This window comes from Engystomops pustulosus, chromosome 2, assembly GCF_040894005.1.
Source record: "Engystomops pustulosus chromosome 2, aEngPut4.maternal, whole genome shotgun sequence".
NCBI lineage: Eukaryota > Metazoa > Chordata > Amphibia > Anura > Leptodactylidae > Engystomops > Engystomops pustulosus.
Window position 1 is genome coordinate 123,223,551 of NC_092412.1, and position 25,071 is coordinate 123,248,621.

At 39.5% G+C, this 25,071-nt stretch overlaps 1 protein-coding gene and 1 long non-coding RNA gene across 2 annotated transcripts in view; both read left to right on the forward strand.

Annotated features, from left to right (window-relative positions):
- TMEM132E (transmembrane protein 132E) overlaps positions 1-25,071 on the forward strand; it is a 304,419-nt gene that overhangs the window by 69,669 nt on the left and 209,679 nt on the right. The gene's annotated exons all lie outside the window — the stretch shown is intronic.
- LOC140116590 (uncharacterized) lies at positions 10,654-12,172 on the forward strand. The gene is made up of 2 exons (XR_011852836.1): positions 10,654-10,750; positions 11,784-12,172. It is a non-coding gene; the product is annotated as an uncharacterized lncRNA (long non-coding RNA).

Below are 25,071 nucleotides of genomic sequence, written 5' to 3' on the forward strand. Positions count from 1 at the left end.
TCAGATATCAGTTAAAGTGGTGCAAGGGGCAATAAGTTCATCGAGTCTATTCAATTATGCTACAAGGTTGATACAGAGCAAGGTAAACATATCTATTATTGCATATTAGTGTGAAAGAATTCCTGCTAGAACCAGAATAATCTCCAAGTCAACCTTTCATCTTCAATGGACCTGTTGTGACAGACTTCTATTTTTTTGGTTAATTTGAAATGGTTTTCCAACAGTAGATAAAGAGAGTCTACCATCTGTTATAATAAAAATATTTTCTCTTTTACACAATCTCCCTATTTAAATCCAGAAAGATGCAGTAATACAGGACAATACTGCTAATGGCCCTTAATCATTGCCATAATTGTGCACTAACCCTTTCATGAATAGATGTCTAAATCACCTGTCCACCAGTTGCATTGTTTTTGCAATGTTTGTCTCTTTGTCCTTTTGTATAGTTATTGGAAAGAATACATCGGGTCCTAATTCTTTGTACTGAGCACACCTATTTTTCTAGCCTTTCATTACAACAGCTTTTACTGTCCTATATCTGTTTTTGGAGTCTAAAACTGAACGTGTTGTTTTGAAAGGGATTTGTAGAGAGGTAAAATTACAGTACTTCTTCTTTTTCCTTGTGCAGAGAAGCAGTGTCATGTACCGCTTATCCGTATTCTCTTACATGACTTACTGAAGCTTCATTTTTATTAGACTAACCACTAACAGTGAGTTTTTTAACCACTAAGCAGAACAAAGATAAGATGAACCCTCGCAGTGCTCCTCTTTCGGAGTTCTCTGTACAAGGAACTGCCTGCAGAGAGCATAAGACGATGCCATGTGATAAACTGTGGAATCTTTAATTGTAAACCTGTCCGTGATGAGGTAACTGTGGCATAGAAAATTCCTAAAAAATTAACAAATGTTGCTCTTTTAGAACTAGTGGCCAGGGGAAAAACTGCAGGATTCAGATTTTAGTAAAGTTAGATGGAATTTGGAAACTATTTTTTGAAGATGGACGCCAAAATATATGGACAGTGGTATCTATGCCCAGGTTTCTTAGGAGGGCCACAAGGTTTTTCTTCTCTCCTACTATACCAGTATTATAAACAATACATTTTAGGGGGGCTGGTTAAGCTTTTGTTTTAGGGGTCCAGCAGCTTTAACTTACCCTATGTTTAAGACAGATCAGTGTCTTAGTTACTATCGGTTTCATGTAGTTTGATCGCTAAACGTTCTTCAGGGGCTATATATGGTAAAATAAAACTGAAAAGAATTGTCCTTAAAATAAACAATGTAGAATATGAGAAAAAACCCATTACAATGTTTATTAGCCACATTTCCATTTGCAGCTGTTTTTGCGCAGTAAAACTGACACCTCATTTGTGAACTAAGTCATCCCTACATTGTGGGTCAGTTCAATGACCGGGCCAAGAATTAAGCCACACAGTATATGGTGGAAATAAGGAAAGCTTGTGGCAATTATTGTACATGTATTCTTTGACATCTTGGAAAATTTGATCCTTTCCCTTTCTCACAAGACTAAATAGTTTTTTACTCAAATAGCTCATTATTTTCTTCGAGAGCAATAACTTAAACATGGATGACCTTATAGGTTTCAATAAGGTTCTAAACTAGTCAGAATAAAAACACAAAGCTATATTTATCTTTTGGCAATATCCCCCTAGCATTCTCAATGTTCTTGTCTATAAAGTGAAATGATTTGGCAGAGTTGCACACTGACCCTAACACTTCACTTTGACAGGGGAGATGAATCCTTGCGATCAGGGAAGTCTGTAATCTGTATAAAATCTACTGCTGACCGTTTTACATCTTGATCATCAGTGCACATGAATTAACGGGTTGCTCTTTGTAAAAGGGGTATGAGAGGATTGACATCTATCACAGCAGTTAACCTATTAACGGTCAAACCCGACACAGCACCTAACTGTGCTTCCGGTGAGTGCCGCAATCTTTAAAAGCTGTTAACCCCCCCCCCCTCCCCAGGATGTCATCAGAGGTCACTGATAGTTTCAGTGACAGTTGAGAACCTGTTAGAGGGAGACAGCAATATACCTCTTTATTGAAGTATATTGTATTTTTGATCAGACCCCATATGGTTCAAGTACCCCAGTGGGCAAGAAAATGTAAAAAAATTAAATTCAAATCACCAAAGTTGGATATCTCCCATGTCCCAAAATTTTTTATCTATCAAAATAGAAATAAGATTATTCCTCACCGCGAATGCTGCAAAATATTGCCTCCTGTAAAAATGTAACAAAAAAGTGATCAAAAGGTTGTACAGTTGTCCAAATGCTATTATTGAAATAGAAAAAAAAATGGCAGTAATAACCGCAAATCTATGGCACATCCATGTCAGGAATCTGAGGGTTACCCTTGTGGACTCCACATTGGATTTACATTTTTGTGAATGTGGCCTCACAAACAGGGACAGTAGATGGTTTGTATTATATGTTCCTAACTGAACATTTTTGTTTTCATATTCTGTTTATAAAGTTTAGTTCTTCCACCAGATGTTTTGTTAAGTTCTTCATTTCCGTTAAGGATTTAGCCTCAGCTCTTTCCGTACTCCTTTGCTGATATTTTAGCATTATGATGCATCCTCTATCCGTTCTCTCATCTCTATATTTTTACATGAGTCATCTCTATTTTCCCATTTTAATCTGCTTTCATATTTTTCTATACAATATCAGTTTTACTTGTGTGCCTTTTTGAAACTCTGAAACATTATGCTAATGTGGGTCTCTATATCAGCCACCTGGAAGGCATTATGTCCATTTTTATATTTAGTTTATGAATCTACCCTAAAATTCCGATAACCTTTTTTTGTTACTTACACATAGAAACAAAGGTATGTTTACCTTAACATCAAGTTGAAAAGAACAGGGAATAGAGCTGCCACTTTGGACAGCATCTACAAGTTTTGGTTTGATGATCTTCAATATGATAATGATTGTTAGAAAAAAAACTAAAAAATACTTTTGATATTTATTAGACAGAACATACTAGTTCAAGGTGATGAAAAAGTCAAATTTAAAAACACATAGCCAATATAGGTTATATACAAATACATTTATGCCCAAGTAAATAGACTAAAATAAAAAATTATGATGTGGTAGATTTGCACAGATTCTAAGATTCATTCGTTTCTAAAAAGTTTTCTTCTACTTCATATGCACTCCATGGAAATTGCAAGTTTTTGCCACTTTTTTGGCCTGCATGCCCTAAAAGGTGGTTGCTGGGGGTAACAATGCCTTTACTGCAGGGACGCCCTGGTTACATTAGTTCCCACCTGGTATTCAGGTGAACAAGTGCTGCTGGGAAAACAAGATGAGGAAAATGTATTTCTGCTTTGATCAGATATAATCTTAGGAAATAATTGCTATGGTACATTATTATGAAGATATGGAATAATACACTATAATTTTTAAGGAAAAGGTGTAAAACTGTTGTGGTTATCAGAGGGTTAATGCATGAATAAATGTATCCAGAAAGAAGGTCATCTCCTAACATTTTTGATTACTTTCAGTGTATTGGTAAAGGTGAGTGAAGAACAAATGTACACAATAGACACATGCTGAGAAGCTTGGGAGAAAATCAATGTCTTCGAATGACAGCAGCAGTGAAATAATAAACAATGGCAGAAATGACCTGTCATTATTGCTATATCATCAGTTTTTATGCACAGCAGGAATTTACAGAATGTTTAACTAGCTCGACCAAATGATGTAGCTTGTAAAGCCTGTCCATAGAAATCGCACCAGTCTCTTCACAAAGCCCTCTATTACTATAAGATCACAGAGAACCTTGTCCATTTCTATTTTTATAGTGAAGGTTCCTGATATAATGAAGCTTTATGTTATAATAAAGTTTAAGTTGTTTTATGCAGTAATGGATTTAGTTCATATTGTTGCCAGTAACAAACATCTTTGTGTATTTCTATTACTTTTTATGATGTTTTATGATATGCTTACTAGCAGTGCTTGACATCTACTAGTTCGCTTAGGAAAACAATTATATTGTTTTATTATATACTACTAGTGATAAGGCATTAAAACTCAAAGTCTTCAGAAGCATATACATTACTGATGTTATTGGAGAGCTGCAGTTTAAATGGCCCTGGTAATTTGCAATTAGAGTGGGAGAGGCGGTTTAGATGAAACCAGAACTCAACTTCTAATTAAGTTGGTGGTCGGGTCAAACCTGTCTGAATAACACTATGGGACACATTTACTTATTTGGTCCCCGTGCGATCCCCGAGGTGCGTTGTCCAACGAGGATGAAGTTTGCCACGATTCTACAAGATCGTGCGTTCGATATCCTGCTTTCCCACTCAGGTCAGACAGAGATCACCTTCTTCTTCCCAGTGTATGTGAGTGCATGTCTTGCGGCACAATTTGAATTTTAAATCCCGCGCACAGTGTGAATCAGTCAGGTTGTCCAACGGCTACGCTCCCCCTGTCACATGAAAGACAGCCCCACTGTGCCAAAATCCGGTCATGTGCACCAAAAACCCCTGTTAAATGTGGCGCAAAACGGAAATAGTCGGGAGACCCAGCGGTAATGCGGTCCGTGGACCCTTAGTAAATGTGCCCCTATATAATACCTTTTAGAATATGGCAGAGTTGAATGTGTGCCTTTTAGATGGTCATACATGTTAGACTGGGGTTGGGCTCATCTTCCAATTTTAGCAGAGGGTGATATATACATATGATATACATATGCTGGGAAAGAATGGATCTGAATTCTATCATTTTACTTAGTACTTTGTGGTACTGTCACCAAGTCTGAGAGTTGTCAAAACCATCTAAAGGGGGGAGACAGTTGGTATAGGTGTGTTAGTCTGCAAATCTTCCCATTTAGCCACTGCTAAAAGTATCTGACGGCAAACTGTGCCTCACTCTTGATACAGGACACATGCTGCTTGTGTAAAGCACCAAATGAACAGTAAAATCAGTGTGAATGTTGGTTTAGAAGCGCCTGAATACATGAGTTTTAAAGATACAGTAGCAGCCTAATGTGTGCACTTTAAAGGATGCCCTCAATTCCTTTCCCAACTAAATCCATGTTATACCTAAACTTCATGGAGAAAATAATGTTAGTTCATTGTAGACTGCTACTGCATAGGATATAAATTATAGCAAATCCTCAATGCATAAAAGAAGCTGTGTTCACAATGATTTTATAGTCCACAAGATAAATGGCAGACCAAAATTCTTGTCAGATTTTCTAAATTCTGCCTGTAGCCTGTTCATTCATGATTCAGTGAAGAGTAGGTGTCTGCATTGATTCAGCGAGACCCAATCAGTGATACATGACAGGCTTTCTTTGCGGAGAAGACTTCTTCCCTAACACATGAGATAGCTTCAGTGCTGGTAAATGGTTGTGAGTGCAATCACACATGAAATAACGTGCCAATAATGGAGTGGATGTCTGGGGGTAGCAGCTAGAGAAATAGCCTATCTCTTTAATAAGTGTCTTCAAGTATATAAATTCTGGCTGGGGTATATAAATTCAGACATCTCTCATACAAAGATATAAATAGAGATATATCTCGCTAGAGCTCGGTGCATCTCATTTTTTGAAGCCACCGGATTTCTATCCGACCTAAATCACCAACAAGAACATATTTCCATGAAGCACACAGGCTCCTCCATAATATATGAGGTGACATACTGCAGTGTTATGAAGGCTTTGCTAGGCTGCAGGGATTCATATTTTACTCGGGAGGTTACATGGTCAAAGGACTTGGGAAATATGTAAATTTTGCCGTTGCTTTAAACAGTTTTCTGCGTTAATTGCAACTTACCATTTATTTTCACGTATGGGAATGAAGTAGCGATTAACTAGCTGTATATTGTTTCCTGACAGCATTCTGGCTGCTCGGTAATTCAGCAGTGACAGGGGAAAGTGTATACAAATATGAATATAATATTTTTGTCAGAGAAACAATAATCATACATCTGTTCTATTTCCTCATTGTTCCAGTAAAAATGTGATTCCAGAAATTTCTTTGCATTTCTCTACATCCTCTGGCTTTCCACCAAGTGCTGTATATTTCTTTGTTCCGTAAGTTCTCATAGCAGAAAGAGAATGTAGAGCCGGGCTGCTCGGATGATGTATGTACAATGGCAAGAGGTGGTTTGAATTCTAATTGCAGCTCCAGGATTTCACTTGAGTTTTCATGCGTTTTAGGACAGAAGTAAGGGACAATATGTGTGGAGAGTGGAGAAAAACTGCATTAATATTCAGATAACAAATATGTCATCTTCTGTTATGTCCAGACTCTACACAAAAACAATGTATTGTCAACTGATCATAACAGGAAAAGGAGTCCTGGGTAATAAGGAAAGTATGGCAACCAATTTACTATTAATAGTTTCTATAATAATTCCATCAAAAAATCTTAATACTGTAGTACTGCTGATGGAGCAACACAGTGAAAAAATATTTTACAAAATATGTGCACTATACTAATTCATAGACCTTTAACCCCTTACCCCCGAGGCCACTTTTTACCTATCTGTCCTGTGTCATTATAAGTGGTTATAACTTTGGAACGCTTCAACCTATCAAAGTGATATGAAAAATTTTGGTGCTATATTTTGTGTTTATTTATGAGATAAACATATTTGGTGTAAATTTGGAAAAATTTACGATTTTCAAAATTCAGTATGTTCTATTTTTTCAACACATAGTCATAACAGGAAAAATACTTGATAACTAACATTCACCGAATATCTTATTTATGTGGACATGGCTTTCACACATCCTCTCATTTTGTAAGATGTTATGGGGCTTTTTTTCATATAAAACACTAAATCATTATAATGAGGGACCTGCTCAGATTTTAAGTCACTTTGAGAGGCCTAAATAATAGTAAAACCCGATAAATTACCCCATTATACACCCCTCAACGTATGTAAAACAACTTTTATGAAGTTTGTTAACCCTTTAATTGTTTTACAAGGGTTAAAACAAAATCATGTGCAATTTTGAACTTTCAATTTTTTTGGCTAAATGAATTTGTTTTTGATAAAATGTACAAATTCTCAGTGGATAAAATACCACATTGCTCCACAAAGTTTGATGCACAATTTCTCTTGAGTATAACAATACCCCATATGTGGTGGTAACCTGCTTTATGGGCACACGCCAGGGCATCGAATCAAAGCTGCGCCATTCAGAGCAGATTATGCATTGTCACTTTTTAATGGCTATGCCATCTTAATTTTTTTGGCTGTTTGGACAAACAAGGGCTTATTTTGCGACATAAGATGCGCTTTATAAATACTTCATTTTAGTAGGTCATTAGCTTATTGATGATAATTTATTAACTCTTGAATGTATGGAGGAAAAGAAATTCAACAATTTTGGTTGCCTTTCTTTTTGTACTTCTTTGGGGCCGCTCAGCATACCATAAAAATAACATATTATCTTTATTCTACGGATCACTACAATTACGGTGAAACCTCATTTATATAGTTTTTTAATATATTTTTACAATTTTACTGAAGAAAGACTGATATAGAGAAAATCTCAGTTGGCGGCGGTTGTCGACACCTGCAGCTTCTGGCACTGGCACATTCTCCCTACTATACAACCTCTCCTGCTATAGATTATCCCCCCATCCTGCTATGCATTATTTCCTTCACAGAAGCCCCTCCTGCCCTCTCTATGCAGTGTGTTCCTGCCTAATACAGCAGCCATATCTTCCTCCCTCTATATAGTGCCCCCCATTGCTATAACCCCCTATACAGTGACCTCAATCTATCATAGAGCAGTTCCTCCTGTCCTCTTATACACATTGCCACTCTCTGCTACACAGCAGCCCCTCATTCTTTCACTATAGAGAAGCCCCTATGTCCCCTCTATACAGTGCCTTTGCTCTGCCTTTCAGAAGCTCCTACTGACCTGAATACAGTGAGCCCCTTTACTATAAAGTAGCCACTTGTGGCACCATCTGTGCAAAGCCCCCCTCTGCTATACAGCAGCCCCTTCATCCGCGATCTATACAAAGCTACCTCTGCTATACATCCACCCCTCTTCTCTCCTACTACTATACAGTGCCCCCCACTGTTAGACCGCTGCCAATAGATTATCTGCACTATACTCAGATGCTTTACTCATCAAAAGACCTAGAAATATGAGATGTAGATGAATTCTTCCAATTTATTCATTAACATACATGTCGGCACAACTGACTGTGCCAGGTTGGCAGAAATAAAATGTAAAAAGGAAAATGGCATCATTAAGAGGCATTGGATTATTCTTCTAATATGCTAATTTAGGACTGTGGCTGCAGTAGTCGCACTCGCTGCTCCTATAGCTGACCTGTGGCAATGTTGAGAAGCAGCGTAGTGGATTAAAACAAATATTATCCATGTCCTGCATAAAAATACAGAGAAACAAAAATTGTATATTTGTAACACAAGGAGCCGCAATCTTGGATAACAGCAGGTGAAAGCAGGAGTAGTACAGCATTGGAAGCAAATCCTGCATATATTGAATTTATGTGTACAGCCAGGGGAGGGTAGAGAGGAGGAAAGAAGTAAAAAAAAATAGGGGGGACACATCAGAATGAAGATGAGAGAGAGGGAGAAACAAATGTTAAAAACACTTTTTACTGTTATTTGCTTGCTGTGCGCCTATACATACAAACATGAAATGACGTCTGCTAGTTATATAGCACCAAAAGACCTAAAAGACCACATTTACCATCTTGGGGTCTTTTGGGAATCTGTTGCCTTTTTACATATGTAATTTGTGATGGAATCTGAAATGGTAGGTAGAACACTCTGTTAGGCTTACACACATATAGAGCATATACACATCACATATACACACACATACAGTCCTGTATACAGACGTACAGCACATGTACAAACATACAGTATATATACACTATACACTCTCATACAGCATACACACTTCACAGACATACATACACACACACATATACAGCATATATATCTCACATATATGTTATATACATATTGGAGCACATTTACTAAGGGTACGCAGCCGCGAATCCGTCGGGTTTTTCCCGAATATTTCCTCTTTGCGCTGTATTTCACGGAATTGTGGCGCACGCGATCGATTTTTGGCGCAATCGCGCCGACTTTCGCGCGACAGAAATCGGGGGGCGTGGCCACCGGACAACCCGAAGGATTCAGAAAAACCGCAGAATTTAAAAAGCCATTTGTGTCGCAAGATCAAGCACTCACATACACCAGAAAAAAGCAGGTGAACTCCAGTGGACCTCGGCGCAGCAGCGACACCTGGTGAATATCGGCGCACGGACCTTAGTGAATCCCGGCAGAACCAGAATCAGCGTCGGAGAACCCGCCGCTGGATCGCGACTGGGCCGGCTAAGTAAATGTGCCCCATTATGCTGTACAATATGCCGCATAATATGCATTTAATTGTAATGGTGCACAGCCTCCATTCTTTAGTGTCAGGTCAGATGACGGCCCTGACACTGAGGGCCCCATAGCGGCTGCTATAGCTGCTACCACTTTAGCTATGCCCCCGACTTACAATTTACCTTACCCTTCGGGTACAATTCCATATAGCAGCCAGCCAAAGAACCCCCCTAAATGTACTGCATTAAATCCATAAAGGGCTACTTTTTTTTTTTTTCTGTGATAGATAATGGTCACATGAATTGAGGGGACATGTCTTTTGGACACATGCGACCAGCAATTCATGTACAGCTATTAGAGCCTATAATAAGTTATGCTTTAGGTGTCCATCATATGACAGATTTATATCAGATTATCTATTGCTGGTTAATTCTGTATGTCCACTAGCAGAGATCCGTGCATGAAACATACATGCAAAGGTATTTTGGAAAATCATATAATTTATTTTTATATAATAAACAGTGAAACTACCCAACAAAAATGCTACATAATAATAAGTCATTAGGTGCTACCGTTATGCAGTGATTATTGTATCACTTCTGGTCGTGTAGCTGATAGTCGCTCTAACAATTTACATAAGTCATATGTACCTTCCATGTTACTGCTGTTCCATTCCGACTTGTGTTTCATTGTCTCTTCAGAAAGCTTTAGAGCGCTGCCGCTTGCAGGAGGTAGAACGGTTTGTTGTGTCACTTCTGATCAAGCTACAATTTGACTATGATTCTCCCAAAGGTGTTCGTCTGACAGAAGATCTGGCCTAATACAAGAGCAATTTATTTTCAGCTAGGAGGGAAATAGACTACGGCAACCTGTCAGCTACCATGCCTTTAAAAGATGGGTGTATGCTGTACATGGGGAGGGAACGAAAGCGATATCTAACATACAGACATGCTTTATGAGATTAGGAGAACAAGTTACGAAACATTGCAATATTGTGACATGTTGTTCTGTCCTACCAATCAGATCCTGCATGATTTCAATTATTAATTAAAATGTTAAATAATAATGTGTGTTACAATATCAACTTAGCTTTATGATTGCATCCAAAAGTTGCATTTGCGTTATATTCACTTAACATTTAAACAATGTAAACATTGTATTTAAATGTAACCCTTTCACGCACAACAGCATACTATATCCTGTGCAGGATGCATGGGGAGAGCTCACAGGCTGAGCTCTCTCTATACACGGCAGGTGTTAGCTGTATAACACAACTGGCACCTGCTTTTAACTGCCGAGGCTGGTGCTGGCACCAATCACAGCAGTGCCTGTTAAGCTTCAACTGCAGCACCTAACAGCACTGCTTAGTGACGTCATCGGAGGTCAGTAAAAATCATACACATGTCAGGTATCACCATATCCCAAAACGCTCTATCGTATTTGCTCTATCAAAATGTAAAAAAGATTATTCCCGGCTGTCAACAACAAAACAAACAATAGTGCCCAAATGTGTGAATCGCCAGTTCTATTCCATCCATAAATATTTGAATAAAAGTGTTTGAATCAAACGGTCATATAGGTCCAAAATCTATATAAATTAAAACATCAATGCATCCCGCAAAAATAGGTTCCTTACACAGGTACATACAATGAAAACTGGAAAATGTATAGGCATCAGAATTTGGCAAAATGGCAAATTGTATTTTGTACAAAAGATTTTATTTTTTTAATCTACTAAAACATAACAAAACCTATGTATTTTTGTATAGACCCAAAAAATAAAGTTTTTTGGGTCTATACATCGCTGTGAATGGAAAAAAAAAAATTGGATCTTATGGAATAAGGTTAGTTAAAAACAGAAACGCAAAAACAAAAATGTATATGGCTTACCAACCTTAATCTGACTCGCACAATGAGAATCCAGGGCTTCCGCTTAATTTATTACCTCCATGCACCAAAAATAATAATTAAATATATAAAAATTTACTACATATGTGAGCATGCTCAAAAACAGACAATTATGCATGTGTATGAGGGTGTTTGGAGAGAGAGCTGTCAGCTGACTCAAGACTCAGCCAGTAGTTATGACTACGTGTATGGGATAAATATCTACGGTGTATCAGAGGTATAAGTCTTGCGCAACTTTAGTTTCAATTGACATTTCAAAAGATTGTCAGGTTCATGGTGCATATGCCCTACCTTGCCAGGAAATTGCTCAATGGGGGGGGGGGGCGCAAGCATTTAAATTTTCACCTTAGGCAGCAATAAGGCTAAAAACGGCCCAGCCTAACACATGATAACCATCTACACATGTAAACAAATAGATTGAAGACTTTCAGTTACTGATATTATAGGCTCCTTCTATGGGATGTTGCCTGCATATTACAGTGTAAAAACTTTTTGATTCTGTTTCAGCTGTGCTATGTGATCTCTGCGTTGACTAGACTACATATCATTGGGACTGAATCACATTGGCATTTTTTCACTGAAGCCATTTCGGCCTATGGACACATGCAGCATTATTTTCTCCTCCTGGCTTCAGTAACTTTTCTTCTTTTCTTTTCAGTGTTCTTTTTTACACCAGCTTTTTTCCATCTAATGTTGCCAGTGAACACAAAAAAGGACAGGGTACTAAATGTTTTTGCACTGATCAGTGGAGAAAAACTGATCTCTGAAAAACACATTGAAAGGGTTCAGTGCAAAATCTCCATGAAAAATTCCTTGTGTAAACAAACTCCAATGTGAATATGCCTTTATACTATCCATCAGGCTTGTAACCAGAGAAATAAAAAGGCTAGTCTCTATATGTATGTTATTATGTATATTATTACAGGGGATGGTTTTGTGGTTGCTTGTTTTTTGTCTTTTTGGTCTGCAATTGTAACTGAAGATGTACACTGTGCAGAAAAGAAGTGCCCAGGTATTTTACTTTGATTACAGATTGCTATGCTCCAAATATCACCTGTCCGCACTTAATAAGAAGCATGGCTATTTCAGGCTTGCATTCATTGTGGTACTTATCTCCTCAGTCTGATAGACGCTGCTTCAAAGGAGAACATTATCCTCCTCCACTGCAATCCATCATTTAACGTATACAGACAGGTCTAATGCATGGCATTTTAGGCACCAGAGACACTAAATTAAATACAGTGGATATTTGATTTTCCCTCTTTTAACCGTTTGGATTTATCTTTCACGGTTTGTTAACAGCCATTTTTCCTCAGTATTTTTCTTCCTTTCAAATTCATAAAGAAGCAAAAGAAAACATAGTTATTTCATGTTCAGATCTGAGCATAAAATCTAGCTGTCACTGCCACCAAACACACATTGAAACTGGCCAAGGGAATAAAGAATTACTTAAAGAACTTAATGGCTGGGCTCATGTTCTACCACTGCTACAAACTCAATACTTGTTCAGCCTGTTATCTGGTCTGTTGATACTGCCAGAAACTCCCCCAGGAAGAACATGAAGGTTACTAAATAGATCCTTCCACTGGGGGTTAGAAAGAGTACAACAGGAAAAGAGTCTGAAGAGTCTCACATGCAAAATACAAATGTACTTTAAAATTACGATTTGTGCAATAGTATATAAAAAAAAATCTAAAAAAGAATGGTCAGAAGTCAAGCAAACATAACATTCTATTTCTGTACAATTGTTTGATCATTTTAAAATAAATATATCTTCTGTGGGGTTGTAACAATTTTATATATAAGAGTATATATAGAGTGTATAAAGAGAGTATGTTTGTGTTTATATATAATTGTAGGGTTTTTCATGTAGGATTGATGCATTGTGCTTTGCCACCACAGTTCTCCTAGACCTCTACCATTGCATAAATCAATCTAAATCATTGTCAGTTTGCAATTTAAAGGGTGAAAACTGCAGTTATAAATACTGTGGACATCAAATCTGCATACAGGTCAGCTTTCACAAAATATTCCACAAAGATATTTCCACAACCGGTGTGTCAAATGCGCAAGGGAAAATTAAGAACTTGACTTCATATGTAAGCACTTGCTGCCGCTCCTATTTGATAACAGCCTCCGATGATGGACCCCAGCTGGGCTGCCAACTGAATAATGTAGGGGGAAGCCAGGTTTAGTAAGCCAAGTAAAACCATTGGAGACAAACTCCTTCAGTAGTTAATGAAATAGTCAAAGGGAAAAATAAAGGTCAGAACACTAGAAGACCACATAGTACAGACTTGGGTAGTAAAGGTAAATAGTCTAGAACAGTGATGGCGAACCTTTTAGAGACCGAGTGCCCAAACAACAACCAAAATCCACTTATTTACCCTGAAGTGCCAACATGGCATTTTAAGCAGTAACCTGTTCTTCCACATCTTTTAATTGTATTGGCTGCCTGAGGCCACCAATACAGTTGAAAGATGGAGGGCAAATTCAGACCATCATTGTAGCTTCTCTTCAGGGTCTCTCTGTACAGGAAAAATGGTTGGTCCAACAGGATGACCTCCATAGATCTTCAGTCAAAACCTTTTAATTTTTCCTGCAGTTCCAAACAGTCAATGAAGTGTCACTTTTAAACAGTTGCCTGGGACTGCAGGAAGATTCGGTGGATTTGGTCTTGTTTGGTGCACTCTGTCCTGGGGAGATTGCCTGAGTGCCCACAGAAAGGGCTCTGAGTGCCACCTCTGGCACCAGTGCCATAGGTTCGCCACCACTGGTCTAGAAGAATAGTAGTAAATAGTCTAGAAGAGCAAACAAATGCTGGTGAGTCATGAGCGGTCCTGTTAAAATTTTTTAATGTGTGCTTGAACCCAAAATCTTTACCCCGACAACTAACACCTGTGAATGGTGCTGGCACTGATCATGGGTGTTAACTGTTTAAATTTAAATTATTTTTAAAATTATTTATTCAATTAATATTTTTGTATTAAAACTATTTTTTTTTTATTTGGATTTTGTTAAATAAATAACACAATAAGGTAAAGTTTTTATAATATTAAGGGTCCACCTACCATCAAATATGGATGTTTGTATTATCAATAAGATCAATCATCCTGTAATAAATAGAACATATTATCAAGTTATTGTTCCATTCACTTTTAATTGAAATTGTCTTCTACTAGATCAGTAAATCCTTATATAAAGTGTTAAAGCCTTGGCCAACCTGATGCATCGGAATTCTTAATTCTGTTTTGCTTCCGTGTTTTGATATTGGTGGTTTGAAAAGGCAATGATTTCTACCTATGGATGGCTACTGTTTTAGGTTGCAGAGAGAATACATAATTTTGCCAAGCAAAGTAAAATGTCTCAACTATCTAATCATAAAGACTATTTCATTAACGAGGGAAACTGTCTGTAAAATGTTTGACTCGCACTCTGCATTGTTTGGGATTCGTGTTTTCTTAAACAAATACAGAATTTTAATAAGAGATTAATGATCCCAGTGGAAAATTTAATTTACTCTCTGCAAATTTATTTATTTATATGAGAGTCGTTTTTTTTCTGACTCTGAAAGCAAAGGAGCAAAACATCAACACAGCTTGTGTCTAAGTGATTGGAGAGAATGCTCCCTGCGTGTGGAATCATTGAAACAACCACAACTGAAATGTGATTCCCTGGACTGGAAAGACACATTAAGAATGGAGGTGTGGAGGATGATAGCATTGACTGTGCCATTCCATTAACCTGTTCTCAGCTGGGTGTGAGAGCTCTCTGTAGATTACATATCTTATCCTACTGAGAGATGAGGACAGAAACGTTCCCTAATCTGATAATAGTTTTGATCGTTTACTGTTTGTTCTACACTTTGCATGCTGATACGCTTAAATCCTTTCTGAAGTGCTAATGGTTTTACAACATTTCATGAAATTCATATGCACCTTTTAGCGTATATTTTTTCTAATTCCCCTAATTTTCTAAATAGTTAAAAGAATGAACCACAATATTTGGCTATATTGTTCATTGAGATCTTTAATAAATTAATCTTTTTACTTTGTGAATCCATCAAAATGACTATTTAGGGAGAAAGCATATTGAGGTGGCCAAAAGTTTAGTGTGTGAAAGTTGGGTGAGAAGCCCTCTTCATTGGCTGATACTTATGAAGTTGGTAAATAAACCAGAGAGATGGATATACAAATGGTTGAATAAATGGATCTACTTGTGATTGGGGTGGATTTATCATACGCTATTGCATTGTGCATCGTTAACCCCACCCTTCCGTTGGACCTGATATATCAGGAGGCTGCGGCCAGGTGTAGAATAGTGCAATAACCTTTGCCAAAACAGGAGTCAGTGCTTCCACCTGGCATGAGATGAGAAATAATCACAATTCTTGGTGGTACCCAGCTATTATTTCTAGACTTGTATGTCAAAAAACTGGTGTGCAAGTACTGAAAAATCTCCCCCATAGGCTTCATTTCCTTACCTTGAGTGCTGCCTAATTTATAATTTTCACCTAAACACCTTTCTTTAGATATCAAAATAGAAGTATATAGTTTAATGACTAATGTATAATGTTTGGACACTAGATCTGTACTTTTAGAATAGATTTAACCCCTTAAGGACGCAGCCTGTTTGCAGGTTAAGGCTCGCAACTTTTTTTGGAAATTTGACCAGTGTCTCTTCCTGTGGTAATAACTTTTCAACGCTTTAAGATATCTCTGTGATTTTGAGATTGTTTTCTCGTGAGACATTGTAGTTTATGTTAGTAGTGTCATTTCGGTGATCCGTTCCTTTTTTGGGGGGTAAAAATTCAAAAATTTAGGAAAAATTTGAAAAAAATGACTATTTTCAAAGTTTCAAATGTTATAATTTTTAGACAAAAAGTGATACCACAAATTTTTTTTGATAGAAACCTTTTGCCATTGGTCTTCTTTTTATATCCATAATTTGTTTTACGTTTCCATTATTTTTATGGATGTGAGAAGGTTTGAAGTTTTAGTAGCAACTTCTCAGATTTTCTTGAAATTTGAAAAATGCGAACTTTTTGGTGATCAATTCAGTTTGGAAGTGCCGTATAAAGGCTTATGTGCTATATACCCCCACAAGTAACACCATTTTATGAACCTAACATCTCAACCTATTCAAATCAGCATTTAAGAAGTCTGTTAACCCTTTAATTATTTTTCCGGAAGCATATGAAAATGGAGTGGAAATTTTGAAATTTCAATTTTTGATTTCAATCTTTCCAATTTAGCCCTAAAACGGATACATTCAGAAGGAATTTGAGGTAAATATATATTCCTAATTTCTTGCCCTGCTTCTTCCGAGTACGGCAATACCAGACATGTGGATGTCAGCTGCTGTTTCCCCGCACATCGATGTCCAGAACAGAGTTAGCGATACCGGGAATTTGGAAGGCCAATTTATTTTGTGGTGCCACAGTGTAATTGAAGAGCCCCTGAAGTAAAAGTACAATAGAAAACCCCCCAAAATGTCACCATTTCGGAAACTAGACCCCTCAAAGAATTTATCGGTGGTTGTGGTGAGCATTTTAACCCCCGACACGCTGGTCAAAATTAAATGCAAAGCAAATGGTGCAGAGTAAAAATTGCGTTTTTATCTCAAAAATGTCATTTTAGTGCCTCATATACTGTGCCCAACCCGTGCCACTTTAGACAAACACCCCAAAAATCATTCTGCAGGTTGTCCCGAGTACAGCAATACCACACATGTGCCAATAATTTACAGACTGGGCACACAGAAGGGATGAGAACGGAAGGAATGAAATTTTGATTTTCCAGCTCCGTTTTCACATGTTTGGATTTGGAGTGCCATGTCATGTTGGCAGGGCCCGTGAGGTGCCAGTGCAATAGAAACCCCCAATAAATGATACCATTACGGAAACTAGACCCCTCAAAGAATTTATCGGTGGTTGTGGTGAGCATTTTAACCCCCGACACGCTGGTCAAAATTGAATGCAAAGTAAATGGTGCAGAGTAAAAATTGCGTTTTTATCTCAAAAATGTCATTTTAGTGCCTCATATACTGTGCCCAACCCATGCCACTTCAGACAAACACCCCAAAAATCATTCTGCGGGTTGTCCCGAGTACGGCAATACCACACATGTGCCAATAATTTACAGGCTGGGCACACAGAAGGGATGAGAACGGAAGGAGTGAAATTTTGATTTTCCAGCTCCGTTTTCACACGTTTGGATTTGGAGTGCCATGTCATGTTGGCAGGGCCCGTGAGGTGCCAGTGCAATAGAAACCCCCAATAAATGATGCCATTACGGAAACTAGACCCCTCAAAGAATTTATCGGTGGTTGTGGTGAGCATTTTAACCCCCGACACGCTGGTCAAAATTAAATGCAAAGAAAATGGTGCAGAGTAAAAATTGCGTTTTTATCTCAAAAATGTCATTTTAGTGCCTCATATACTGTGCCCAACCCATGCCACTTTAGACAAACACCCCAAAAATCATTCTGCGGGTTGTCCTGAGTACAGCAATACCACACATGTGCCAATAATTTACAGACTGGGCACACAGAAGGGATGAAAACGGAAGGAGTGAAATTTTGATTTTCCAGCTCCGTTTTCACATGTTTGGATTTGGAGTGCCATGTCATGTTGGCAGGGCCCGTGAGGTGCCAGTGCAATAGAAACCCCCAATAAATGATACCATTACGGAAACTAGACCCCTCAAAGAATTTATCGGTGGTTGTGGTGAGCATTTTAACCCCCGACACGCTGGTCAAAATTGAATGCAAAGTAAATGGTGCAGAGTAAAAATTGCGTTTTTATCTCAAAAATGTCATTTTAGTGCCTCATATACTGTGCCCAACCCATGCCACTTCAGACAAACACCCCAAAAATCATTCTGCGGGTTGTCCCGAGTACGGCAATACCACACATGTGCCAATAATTTACAGGCTGGGCACACAGAAGGGATGAGAACGGAAGGAGTGAAATTTTGATTTTCCAGCTCCGTTTTCACACGTTTGGATTTGGAGTGCCATGTCATGTTGGCAGGGCCCGTGAGGTGCCAGTGCAATAGAAACCCCCAATAAATGATGCCATTACGGAAACTAGACCCCTCAAAGAATTTATCGGTGGTTGTGGTGAGCATTTTAACCCCCGACACGCTGGTCAAAATTGAATGCAAAGTAAATGGTGCAGAGTAAAAATTGCGTTTTTATCTCAAAAATGTCATTTTAGTGCCTCATATACTGTGCCCAACCCATGCCACTTCAGACAAACACCCCAAAAATCATTCTGCGGGTTGTCCCGAGTACGGCAATACCACACATGTGCCAATAATTTACAGGCTGGGCACACAGAAGGGATGAGAACGGAAGGAGTGAAATTTTGATTTTCCAGCTCCGTTTTCACACGTTTGGATTTGGAGTGCCATGTCATGTTGGCAGGGCCCGTGAGGTGCCAGTGCAATAGAAACCCCCAATAAATGATACCATTACGGAAACTAGACCCCTCAAAGAATTTATCGGTGGTTGTGGTGAGCATTTTAACCCCCGACACGCTGGTCAAAATTGAATGCAAAGTAAATGGTGCAGAGTAAAAATTGTGTTTTTATCTCAAAAAAGTCATTTTTGTGCCTCATATACTGTGCCCAACCCATGCCACTTTAGACAAACACCCCAAAAATCATTCTGGGGGTTGTCCTGAGTACGGCAATACCACACATGTGCCAATAATTTACAGGCTGGGCACACGGCAGGGGTCAGGAAGAAAGAAGCACAATTTAGGTTTTCAAGCTTCGTTTTCACTAGATTGGTAATGGGGGGTACCCCCGAGGTACCAGTACAATAGAAAGCCCAAGTAGTGAACCCATTTTGGAAAGGGCACCCCTCAAAGAATGTATGTAGGCTTGTATGAGTATTTTAACCCCTAAGGTGCTGGCTCAAATGTAATACAAAGTGAGTAGTGCAGAGAAACAGTTGTATTGCAATTTATCAAATATGCCATTGAAGTGACAAAAGTATTTTGCCCAACTCATGCCACTGGGGAAAAACACATCAAAAATCATTCTGCGGGTTACCCCGGTTAGGGCAATACCCCATAGGAGGCAATAATCTGTAGGATGGTGACACGGCAGGGCTCAAAAGGGAATAACTTGTTGGAGCACAGACATTGTACTTTTTTTTTTCTTTTTGGCATCATGAAAGATTTGTAGATGCCAATAGGGGCCAGTACAGTAGAAACCCCTAAGAACTGACCCTATTTTGGAAACTACACCCCTCCATGAATTAATCTAGGGGTATAGTTAGCATTTTAACCCCACAGGTGGACCCCTGAAAAAGTGCAAAATGGATAGTGCATAGTAAAAAATATCTATTATGTCATTTTGTGCCCAGCTGCTGCCATGGGAGACAAACACCCTAAAAATCATGATGCATGTTTTCCCGGGTAAAGCATACGGGACAGTAATCTAGAGGCTGGGCACATGGCAGGGCTTAGAAGGGAAGGTGCGGCATGATGTATAAGCTGTGCGTCAGGGTAACAACAGGGTACTCTAAAAATCCAGGGATGTATGATAAATTCGGAAGCAATCTTTCATACATAACCCTGGTTTTTCTGGGCATGTCTCACAGTGATGAATGGTGTCCTTCCGAATGCCATTTTTGGAGCACACCCTGCACCTCTTTTGTGACCTTCCCTTGCTGGCTGTTTGGGGAACTACTCCTGGAAAGTGCTGCCCTGGTACAATACGTGATGTGGCCTCACTTCCAGATGTGCTAGCACTCCCCCCTTCCTGGTCTCCAAAAAGAAAGTACTTTATTACCATCTCTTGAAATTCCAGGAAAGTTCCCCTCTGGCCGGCATATCGATGCAGCACATAAGCATTATACAATGCCATCTGCATGATGTGCACGGCCAGCTTCTTGTACCACACCCTCGACTTCCGCATGGCATTGTACGGCTGAAGCACCTGGTCAGACAAGTCCACCCCTCCCATGTATTTGTTATAATCTAAAATACAGTCTGGCTTGGGGGTTTCTGTACTGGCACCTCGTACTGGTACAGGGATGGTGGTGTGCTCATGTATTGTGGTTAATACAAGGACTTCTCTCTTGTCCTTGTACTTAACACACAATACAGAGTCGCTGCATAGTGCCCTGCTTTCGTGCCTTTTAAGTTTTTGCCCAAGCAGCGACTTAGGGAGACCTCTCTGATTTCTGCGTACAGTGCCGCATGCCGCAGTATTTCTGGAAGTGAGGCACTTGAACAGGGTGGTGCTGGTGTAGAAATTGTCCAGGTAGAGGTGGTAGCCCTGGTCCAGCAGTGGGTGCACTAAATCCCACACTATCTTCCCTGTAACACCCAGGAAGGGGGGGCATTCTGGGGGCACTATAGTGGAGTCCTTCCCTTCATATACCCTGAACTTGTATGTGTACCCTGATGAACTTTCGCACAGCTTATACATTTTCACACCATATCTTGCCCTCTTATTGGGCAGGTACTGGCGGAATTGAAGTCTCCCTTTGAATTGTACCAGGGACTCGTCTATGCTCACATGTTTGGCGGGAGTATATGCCTGGGCAAACTTGGCACTAAAATGATCTAATATGGGCCTGACCTTAAATAACCGATCATAACTGGGGTCACCTCTGGGTGGGCACTGTGTGTTGTCAGTGTAGTGCAAAAACTTATGGATGGCTTCAAAGCGCATCCTGCTCATTGCCATGCGGAACATGGGGGTGTGGTACAGTATATCTGTGCTCCAGTAGTCCCTGATTGAAGGCTTCTTTACTATCCCCATAAGGAGTATTATGCCCCAATACTTGTACATCTCTGCTGCAGTGACAGGGGTCCACCTGTAGGGTTGTGCATAAAAGGACGTGGGGTTTTGGGCAATATGTTGTGCAGCGTAGAGATTTGTCTGAAATATAATAATATTTAGCAGCTCCTCATCAAAAAAAAACTTAAAAAAGTCTACAGCTCTGAGCCCTGTCGTGTCAAAGTTAATGCCAGGATGGCCCAAAAAGTCAGGGACCTGAGGGGTATAATTATCTGGGGCTACCCATGTGGGGTCAGTGGAAGCCCCAGACGCTTCTCCTGCAGAAGTCCCAGGCACTTCTCCTGCAGAAGTCCCAGGCACTTCTCCTGCAGAAGTCCCAGGCACTTCTCCTGCAGAAGTCCCAGGCACTTCAATTGCAGAAGTCCCTGGAACCCTACGGCGCCTTCTTGGGGGTCCTTCCAGGTCACTGGAAGATGAGCAGGAGGATGATGATAGGTAAAAGGGACCATCATCCCCACTAGCTGACTCGGTGTCAGAGGCAAGCATGTTATATGCCTCCAACACGGTGTACGTCTTCTGAGACATTGCACACAAAAAAAAATAGAGAACAAGAAAAATTAGATAATGTGCACCAAACTACACGGATAAACCGTCTAGCAGGCACACAAAAAAAAAATATAATGCACACCAAACTACACGGACAAGCCGCACAGATGGCACACACAAAAAATAATGTGCACTAAACTACACGGACAAGCCGCACAGATAGCACACAAAAAAAAAAAGATAATGCGCACCAAACTACACGGACAAGCCGCACAGATGGCACACACAAAAAGATAATGTGCACTAAACTACACGGACAAGCCGCACAGATAGCACACAAAAAAAAAAAAGATAATGCGCACCAAACTACACGGACAAGCCGCACAGATGGCACACACAAAAAATAATGTGCACTAAACTACACGGACAAGCCGCACAGATAGCACACAAAAAAAAAAGATAATGCACACCAAGCCACACGGACCAGCCGCACAGATGGCACACAAAAAATAATGCGCACTAAACTACACGGACAAGCCGCACAGATAGCACACAAAAAAAATAATGCGCACTAAACTACACGGACAAGCCGCACAGATAGCACACAAAAAATAATGCGCACTAAACTACACGGACAAGCCGCACAGATAGCACACAAAAAAAATAATGCGCACTATACTACACGGACAAGCCGCACAGATAGCACACAAAAAAAAAAAGATAATGCACACCAAGCCACACGGACCAGCCGCACAGATGGCACACACAAAAAATAGCTAAGTACGGGTACACCTACGGCGTTCTGGAAAAAAATATTACCAGGCACCGAAAAAAAACCTATGTGCACCGCGCAAAAAGGCGCTACAAATGCACCTAGCTTGCCCTAAGACAAACTAACTACCGCTAAGATTGCTAAAGATTCTGTGCAGCGCTATTCACACGGCGCACTGAAAAGTGCGTCCAGTGCAGAACAACGCTAACACAGCGCACTGAAAAGTGCGTTTGGGTTCAGAAGGGACAGACAGGGAAAAACGGAAGACACGTGGGATCACACAAGGCGATCACACAGGGAACACACAGGACACAGGAAAAAACAGATAGGATGGGAATTTGTAGGGAACAATAGGGATCAGATAAGGATCAGAACACTATTTATAGTGTAAAAGTGTATTTTGGTGCACACAGTAACGCTCTTTCCTCTCTCCAGCGATACCAAACCAAAATGGTGCCGCTGGAGGAAGAGGAAAGTGCTAAAAGCACGTTTTTTAGCCTAAAATCGCTGTAATTGGCCAGTCAGGTTTGACTGGCCAATCACGGCGATCGGCGGGCGGGACCAATTTGATTGGTCGGGTGACGGAGACAGGAACTCCTCCTGCCTCTGTCACCCAAATCTCAGCCCGATGTCACCACGTCTCGCGACGTGGTGACAATCCTAAAATAGTATGCGCTCGCGCAGTAGCTGTACTGCGCTGAGCGCCAATAGTGGGAAGCTGCGCAGTACAGCTACGGCGCGGAGCGCTAAGGGGTTAATGGAAGAAACGCAAACTTTCTGGTATCTTACTGATTTTCTATCATCTTCTTGGACTTTGCTCCACAGCCCTCCTCCATTACGTCCTGTAGGGCTCACTTTCACAGATGTTTATTATATACAGTATAATTATGTATTCTATGTGTATTGTTTGAGATTTACTTGTATAATGCAGCAATAGTGATGGCTGTTTGGACCCGACTCTTAGTTTAACAATCCTTTATATATTGTTAATATTTGTATACTCCTGCTCCTAATGTTTATTGCATTTTGTAATGCTGAATGCTTATGTGTTCTTTTTTCCTTTTTTGAGTTACCATTAGGATATGGACATAAGTAGCAACTAATATTCTAAATCTGCTATTTGTACTTACTCAAAATCAAATTTACTCAAACTTTTTAAATCTAAATGATGTTTTTGTCTGTTTTTGCAGTTTTTCCTTAAATGAAGTAAACCATCATTATGCTTATGACCCAGAAGGGGTCTGGGGGGGGGGTGTAACTAATGCCACTCTGTGCTGCAGTTTCACATGCTGTTTAACTGTCTCCCCATCCACCCTGCTCCCACAGCACTTCTCCCTCCCTCTGCCTGATGTAAATTTACAGCAGCAGAGGAAGTTTCAGAACACAATGAGAGGGGGTGGTTCCCATTGCAAACTGTAAAAGCCTGTGAATCTCCTACATAAATTGGGGGTATGCTAACATCTGCAGTGAACCTTTGGGCTCATTAGCATACTTTTAAACATTGAGAAGGAAGGAGGCCATGGATGACACGTATAAGAAGATTACCACAGTCACAGGGTCTGGATCTATGAATATGTGCCCCTGGTTTATCATGATGGATTTTGATGGCAGATTTTCCTTAACTCTTATTTAAAATATTTTCCATATTAAAGGTATTAGCAATTTTGCAGAGGTTAGTGGCCACTATATATATCTCTATCTTTGGATTAACGAAGTTGCATAGCAGATTGCAGGAAAAAATATAGAAACTGATCTATATGGGTCATCTCAATGGTCTTTTAAAAAAATCCACTGACTGGCTGCTTTAACAACCACTTAAGCATCATATGGCTACAGCAAATTTTCATTTTCAGAAGTTTCTGCGACTGATCTTCCTTTTGTAAATATGCTCTCAAGAGAATTACATGATGCTCACTCATCCCACTGTTCTAGCCATATGTACATTACATAGTACAGTATTATTTATTATAATGAAGTGAGAGGCTTTCCCCAGCTGCTCACAACTGCTAAATAAAATATGCAAATGTCACATGTTCCTGAAGATTTGTTATTTTGATTGCTTCTCTTGACAGCCTACATTATAACACAAAACCGAATAGATGCAAATAAATGCATTTGTGGTAATGTTAAGACACTAATGCATTTATATTAGTAAATCACTTATTGAAACATATGATTGATTCCCTATTAATTATAATATCATTCTGATTCTCATGTATGTGGGATGTTGAAGTAAAATAGGCTTCAAAAAAGAGTTAAAGGCATTGGTAAGAATGTCTGAAGGGTAGGATTGCCAACACTCATACCTCGCAACCACACCATATTAATGACTATGGATTAAAAATAGGATGTCATAAAAGATCCTGTTTGTATAATGTACAGATGACTTAACACTTTAGTACATATAGTACATGCATAAAGGTTGTAATTTAGGGGTGCATTTGGGAGGTTTGTGATTGATATTTTTTTCAGATAACATAAAAGTTTAGCCTACAACACTCCCATAGGAGCCATACATATAAACATATATGGTCAATGCATCCTAGCTGTATAAATGGCAGCTAAAATACGGCTGCCATAGCAGTGCATTGTGCACGGCACGGTACAGGGACACACACATGTCACCATACCGTGCCATTGCTGGAAACCTGATAGAGCTCTATCTTTTGCCAGAAATACAGCTTGACTTCATGGCTTCCAATGGAGAAGGCCGAGG